This window comes from Nannobrachium achirus (genome assembly GCF_963921795.1).
Source record: "Nannobrachium achirus genome assembly, chromosome: 9".
In the NCBI taxonomy this organism is placed as follows: Eukaryota; Metazoa; Chordata; class Actinopteri; order Myctophiformes; family Myctophidae; genus Nannobrachium; species Nannobrachium achirus.
The window spans coordinates 54,088,730-54,096,230 of record NC_137818.1 but is presented as its reverse complement, the minus strand read 5'-3'; positions in this window follow the sequence as shown (position 1 = coordinate 54,096,230).

Sequence of the window (7,501 nt, the reverse complement as noted above, 5' to 3'; positions counted from 1 at the left end):
CCTCTAAACTGTGTGCATTGCCTCTACTCTGTGCATTGCCTCTAAACTGTGTGCATTGCCTCTAAACTGTGTGCATTGCCTCTAAACTGTGTGCATTGCCTCTACTCTGTGCATTGCCTCTAAACTGTGTGCATTGCCTCTACTCTGTGCATTGCCTCTAAACTGTGTGCATTGCCTCTAAACTGTGTGCATTGCCTCTAAACTGTGTGCATTGCCTCTGCTCTGTGCATTGCCTCTAAACTGTCTGCATTGCCTCTGCTCTGTGCATTGCCTCTAAACTGTCTGCATTGCCTCTGCTCTGTGCATTGCCTCTAAACTGTGTGAATTGCCTCTGCTCTGTGCATTGCCTCTAAACTGTGTGAATTGCCTCTGCTCTGTGCATTGCCTCTAAACTGTGTGAATTGCCTCTGCTCTGTGCATTGCCTCTAAACTGTGTGAATTGCCTCTGCTCTGTGCATTGCCTCTAAACTGTGTGAATTGCCTCTACTCTGTGCATTGCCTCTAAACCGTGTGCATTGCCTCTACTCTGTGCATTGCCTCTAAACCGTGTGCATTGCCTCTAAACCGTGTGCATTGCCTCTACTCTGTGCATTGCCTCTAAACTGTGTGCATTGCCTCTACTCTGTGCATTGCCTCTAAACTGTGTGCATTGCCTCTGCTCCGTGCATTGCCTCTGCTCTGTGCATTGCCTCTAAACTGTGTGCTTTGCCTCTGCTCCGTGCATTGCCTGCAGCCTCGCAAAAACAGACACAATATTTGCTGTGTCACGAGAGGCTTTTTATCATTGTATTCCATGTGTTTTCAGGCTTCGTCGATTAATCTCGAAGCCGAGACAGCTGTGCTGACTTAAATGAAAGCCCTGGCACCGGCACGCACGACGCAGGTTGTGTGAAAACAGGGTAAACGCTAAAAAGTGAATCGGTAAACAGGTACATTTTCGGCATGGCGGTTCATATTCAGATTGGAGACCGGAGCCTGATTTGCATATATGCAGAGAGGTTTTGCATGCCTGACGTCCCTTTCAGCCTCTCGTGCTGGAAATAACCACGCACACAGCATCCTCTGATTACATTCATATGTAGATTCATGCATCGGCAAAGATTAGTTATTCATTAATGTATTTGATTTGAATTCTCGGGTGAGCGTACCTCAGATGGCTGTCTGGGAATCACAAACCATTACACACACAAAAAATAAAAAAAACAGTGCAGGTTTGGTGACCCGTAAAATGCATCTAAATGGGGAGAAGGGGCTTTATTTTAAAACAAATACATAAATAAAGGATAATAAAAAAAATAAGGCCTTTTAGTTGACCGGAGTCCTGCAGGTATCCACGAAACCCTCCTTTTTTTCCATCTACACCAAATGTCTTTACCGTTAAAAGAGATGATTGACAAGCTCACAACACTTCGCATTGCAACTCCTTGTGAGCTTGTGGATCTACTATTTTTGCCCCATAAATAGGGGGTTCAAGGGATCATAATGAGGTCATCTCTCTCAAAATGGGCTGTGACGATTAGTAAGTTATACTGCTGTTTTCACAAGCTACACACTACACAGTAAAAATCCAAAATCTTTGGAACTCAGGGAGTGTCTCACGTTTAAAGGAGTAGTTCACCACTTTTCAACCTGTCTTCATATAATAGGTCCTCGCTAATGTTCATGATAAAACATCAAAAAATGTTTCTACTCGGTCCAAGTCTCCTAGGAGAGCTGTGGGAAGTTCAGAATCCATCGTCTTGTGACATCATCATTTTCCCAAAAAAAAAATTAATCAATATTTTTGAAAAAAATATTTAGATTTTTATTATCGCGAGAACAATGGCTTCCACTTTAAAATTGCAACTTTTCAGGAATAGAAAGCCTGCTGTTTCTATAAGATGGATTGGCAATCGATGATGTCACAAGACGATGGGTTTCTGACCTGCCCACAGTCCTCCTTTGAGAAAAAAAAAAGAAAAAAAGAAAAAAGCTATTTTTGAGTGAGGACCAATTATATGAACATAGGTTGAAAAGTGGTGGAGTGCCCCTTTAAGGGTCCATTTGGTCACATTCGTACACGTCCAGAGTTAAAATGACATTGAGGATTTATATAGCGTTGTGTCATCCTTCCTCAAAAGCACCATGGATCATCAGGCGGCCACACAGCGAGCATTTGTTTTAACTTTAAAAATAGTCTCTCTAGTCCTGCACTGACAGCGGCCAAGAAACGCTCCACGCCAAACATTGTCCCGTTGCTGGGATCTCTCCTGTGCACAACGTGGAGCTGAAGCAATGTTTTTAAACCATCATTTTAGAAACACTCCAATCCTGAAGACATGGAACACATTATTATACATTATTACTTTAACCATTATTTTATGCTTTAACTATTGAAAAATTGATAAAGATATACAAGCTCACAGCACGGCACCGAGTGCCGCGGACCCTATCTCAAAATATGGTGTTCCAGGGACCCCCCCCAGAAGCAATTATTTGAGATATATTCGCTTTTACAATATTCAAAGATTTGCATAAAAAGTTCAGATCTACAAAAATAGCAGATCTACAAGCTTGCTAGGGTGGGTGTACTGTACACGCTAGCTAGGGCCCCCCAGACATTTTTGGTTAAAAATATTTGCTTAAGATTTTGCAAATATTTGCACACATTGTCACTATAAAAAATAAAAAAATAAATAGATGAATAGGGCCTTATTTTTGAATTGCCCAAGTATAAAATAATGTAATCTAAAATGACACGGATGCTTTCCCGGCTTCAACGGATCAAACGTACAATATACAAGCGCTATCCTATCACAGCCAATAGTAATGTGTGTACACAGAAAATAATATCCGTTTACCAGTGAGACTCCCTAATCGGGAGATAAGCGACCGTCACGTCAGCATACACAAACTTTAGAAGGCAATCGTAGGCCAATCAGGAGGGAATATGGGAAATGGGACGGATCCATGTTGATGACATGACTTTAGAGATACTGAAAATAATATCCGGTTTATCAGCTACAGTGTGTAGATACGGCACGATACGAATCAACCACAACAAGGCGGTAGGTACGATGAAAAGTGGAGCCAAAATGAGGTTGTATCGTATTGTACACTATAGTCAACCTATCAGCGCCGAGGCAACGTCGTCACCCCCAGACTATGTGTTCCGGTAGATTGCATCCCACTAATAAAGACCCCTCCTCCCTCCGCCCCCCCTTGAAAATGATGATCTATTGCTTGTGTGGACACAAGACATCAGTTCCAGGTTGTTCGAGGGCGGTGACTGGTTTTCATGGGTAATGATGCTAAATTGCACGTGTGGGAATAAGGCGAGCCCGGCGTGTCATTCATCAACGGGTCGTTATGTGTTGAGCTAACATTAGAGGCATTATTCAACCTCAAACCCACCCCCCAATATACTCACACACATATCGTCGTTGTCGGGCGGAAACCTCGTATCTCCAAGTTTCAAATTTGTACGTTCTTTCGCAAAGTAAAGCCCTGCTTCATCGTACAAGGCCGTCGCACAAAAGTAGTGAAAACAGCAGATCTACGAGCACACCGCGAGGCGTTGTGTGCTTGAAGATCGGCTGTTTTCACTAGTTTAGTTCATTTTTTAAATGATAAATACAAAACCAACGGTCTTGGACATACAAGGTTTCCACCCGACGACGACGATATATCTCTCTGTCCCCCCCCCCCCCCCCTCTCTCTCAGTATCTGTTTCTGTCTGTCTCCCTCGCCCACTCTCTCTGTCACACGCGCAGACACACACACACACACGAACGTGCGCACGCACGCACGCGGTTTGCCACAAGCTTACCAGTGAGGACATCTCATTCTATTTCTCCATGTGCGAGCCATTGTTGGTGGTGTCAGCTGGCGCTGTCTCTTTTATCACACTGGAAGCTAATGGAAGCAGCAAAAAAAAAAGAGAAAAAACGCAGGAGGTGGGGGGAAGCAAGATGCAGGCGCGCACGTGAGCACACACACACACACACACACACGCACGCACACACACACACACACACACACACACACGCACACACGCACACACACACACACACACACACACACACACACACACACACACACACACACACACACACACAAAGGGGTGGGTGTACACGCTTGCTGGGGCCCCACGTGGCCCCAGGGCCAGAGCTGTTTGGTGGTGATGTTGTTGTTCCAGCCTGCTGATGCCTGGTGATCAGCTTGTGTTTTCCTGACACACACACACACATGCATTTTGGCGGTATATGGCGAGCTAGATATCTCCCAAAAATAGCTGGTCTGCAAAGCCTCACAACGAGGCATCGCGAATCATGCACCGCGTTGTGAAGGCTTTGTATCATTCATCACTTATAGAATCGGGTCTACAAGCTCGCAGCGCGGCATTCGTTGCCGCGCTGTGAGCTTGTATATCTGCTATTTTTTTATAGTTAAAGCATAAAATAATGGTTAAACACACACACACACACACACAGCCTGCTGATGGTGATCAGCTTGTGTTTCCTGACACACACCAAAAATAGCCGATCTCCAAAGCCTCACAACAAGGCATCGCGAGATGCAATGCGTTGTGAAGGCTCTGTAGATCGGCTATTTTCGGAAAGAAGCAAATTAAGCATATTAAGTCCCCAAGAAAAGCACTCAGGCATCTCTTTTGCTCTCGTTGTTATTTTCTCTGTGCTTTTCACTCACAGTCACTCACTCGTTCTCATTGAAAACCTTGCAAGACGTCGGCATCTTATCCCGAGATGATAGCGGGTTTTGCCGTCTTAGCTCGGTAGTAATTAACAAAAGGTTTCTTATTCGTTTCATCTCGCGCGTTTCGGGCTTAAGGCATGAACACACGGCTTTGCAGGATCTGGTATCTGTATAATCCGTGCTGAAAGTAGATCCCCCCCTTCTTTTCTCTTAATAGTGTGAATGCATTTACGGTAAATAAAACAAGAGGATTTATTTACAAGGCGGGAGACAATAGCCAATTACTGCAGGAGGATTCTGCGTGCAAAACATAGCTTCTGATAGGACAGTCGTGGTGACCTAATTTCCACATAAGAAACGCTAGAGATTGTTTAGACACATGCAATTACGCACATACGAAGGCATGTCTTGTATTTGTAATTTTCTATAATTCTTTATTTTATTTTTTTTGCTTCCTTTTTCTTTTTGTATAACATGACAATCGTGCTTTATCATGTGACCCCATTTAGATACATATCATGTCTATATTATGTTTTACATTAGGCAGTGAGACAGTTAAAAATATACAAAACAATATTTTTTTTTTTACTAGACATAGTTTCTATTTTTAATATAACGGTGGATATCTTCATTGTCATCATCATTTCTCGTATATTTCTGTAAGATATGTGCTTCGGTTTCTGTCGTCAAAATATTATTGCAGAAAACAGCAACTCCTTTTAGAATTTCTCTTTTTTTTGTTCTTTTTTTCAACATTTAGACAATAACTTCCAATGTATTACAGACATTCACAGTTACATGTTTTACACGGTACAGTTTTACAACAAAGCTCCAGAGAAAACTGTGGTAGAGTAATTTATACAAAATTCACAGGACATGAACTGTTAGCCATTTCACATTTCCACTCAGTTGTTTTGCTTTTCAAAGTAAACATGTTTCGTTCAACCTTTTCACAGTAGCTGCCATAGAAGCAAACTAAAGTCTCGATTCATACTTCCCCACTGAGAATTATTCAGGCTATTAGACGTCTAAAACAGGGACGTGTAGAGAATGTTAGAGAGGCAGGGGCTGGAATTTCTAAAGGGGCCTTTTGGTGGAAATATCGAAAATAGCTGACCTCCAAGCTCCTGAGCTTGGAGGTCGGCTATTTTCGGTGCTTGATACCACACTGAACTAAGCATATACTGGAGTCAATACTAGAGTCAATACTGGCATTGAGCATGGATTTCTAGAGGGCAATTCTTTAAAGAGAATTTGGACAAGGCAATTCACTTGAATGCTGCCTTCAGGTATGACATGGAAAGAGGGCATTTGCATTTCTTTCACCATACTAAAAACTGCATGGTCTGGAAAGGGCACTTTTTACAGACAGATAAAAGGGCAGGGGCTCAAGCCCCCTTTGATGTCTATGTGTGCACGTGCCTGATCTATATGTCTAAACGGCTACGCTAAAATAGGGTTTTCTAGCCATCTTCAATGGCTAGGCTTAGCCTAGACATTGAAACAACGTCATTTCAATGGCTAGATATAATATATTTATATCTAGACACTTAAAAACAGCTAGTCAACATATAGGCCAAGCCTAGCCGGTGAAAAGATGTTTAGACGGACGTCTAATAGCCGACTAGGGCTCACTGGGTAAGTTAGCGCACGGCCAGCGCGCAAGCGGAAATAGCCGTTCCACAAGCTCACACAGCTTCGCGCTGTGACGTGCTGCGAGCTTGTAGATCGGCTTTTCTCCAGGTTGCGCGAGCGACATCTGCGCGCAACAAAGAATAAATCAAGCCTTACATTGTCCTAACACGCCATGGCAAAAGTCTGCTGAAATTAAAGCTTTGTGCTTTTTCACTAGTAAAGCAAAGACAACGTAAACAAAATGAGAAAAAAAAACAGACCACTCGTCTAAACTGGCCTGCACCTATACATCTACATATGTATTGCTTAATACATATTGATCAAAGTATAATTGATCGTTATACACATAAAGTAAAATCAAGGACTTGCATTTAAACACAGAGTTGGTCCGAGTTTTTTGTGCTAGCATATAAAGTGGTGTTTTGTTGATCTGCCCAGTCATGTAAACAGACTGTAATGGCTTTGTAGAAATTGGTTGTTATAACTGGCTTAAGGCCTTGTTCTTTTCTTCTTCTTTTTTCATATTCAGGAGACATTTTGGAAAAATAATTCACAGATGTTCCTGAGGAAAGCATGCAAAACGTAAACAGGATCGACTGCCATCAGTCCATGTATGTAAATCAGCTTTTTCTAACCCTGTGCTTTTTCTCGTACTTGTATTTATTTTTTTCTCTTGTACCCTGTGCTTTTCACCAACCGAACACTAAAATGGCATAGTTTTTGCTTTTCGTCTTGCCTATATATATCTATCTATGTATATATATATACGATTTTGGTCCTCCGTCGTAAACAACATATAGTAAAAAAACATCCTAAAAATAATTCTAAAAATGTTTCAATCACATAAAAGTTTTTTGTTGCTTTTTTTTACTCCAAAAAAAGGAAGGAACGAAAAAAATAACAGTCTCTCTCACGCACACGCACGCACACACACACACACACACAAAAAAAGATCTTTTTGCAACATAATACTGGATTTACTCCAAACTTCTTATTGGCATTGTGCTTTCTCGTCGCTCCCTTCTCCCCCGTCCCCCTCCCCCTGTCCTCTGTTTGGCGCTGTAGTGCCGTCCTCACAGAGAGACATGTTTGAATAAGAGACAACTGTGTGAGGTTTGGTAAACATCCACAATTAAAATTGACCCCATCGTTCCGCCCTTCGCTCTCCTCC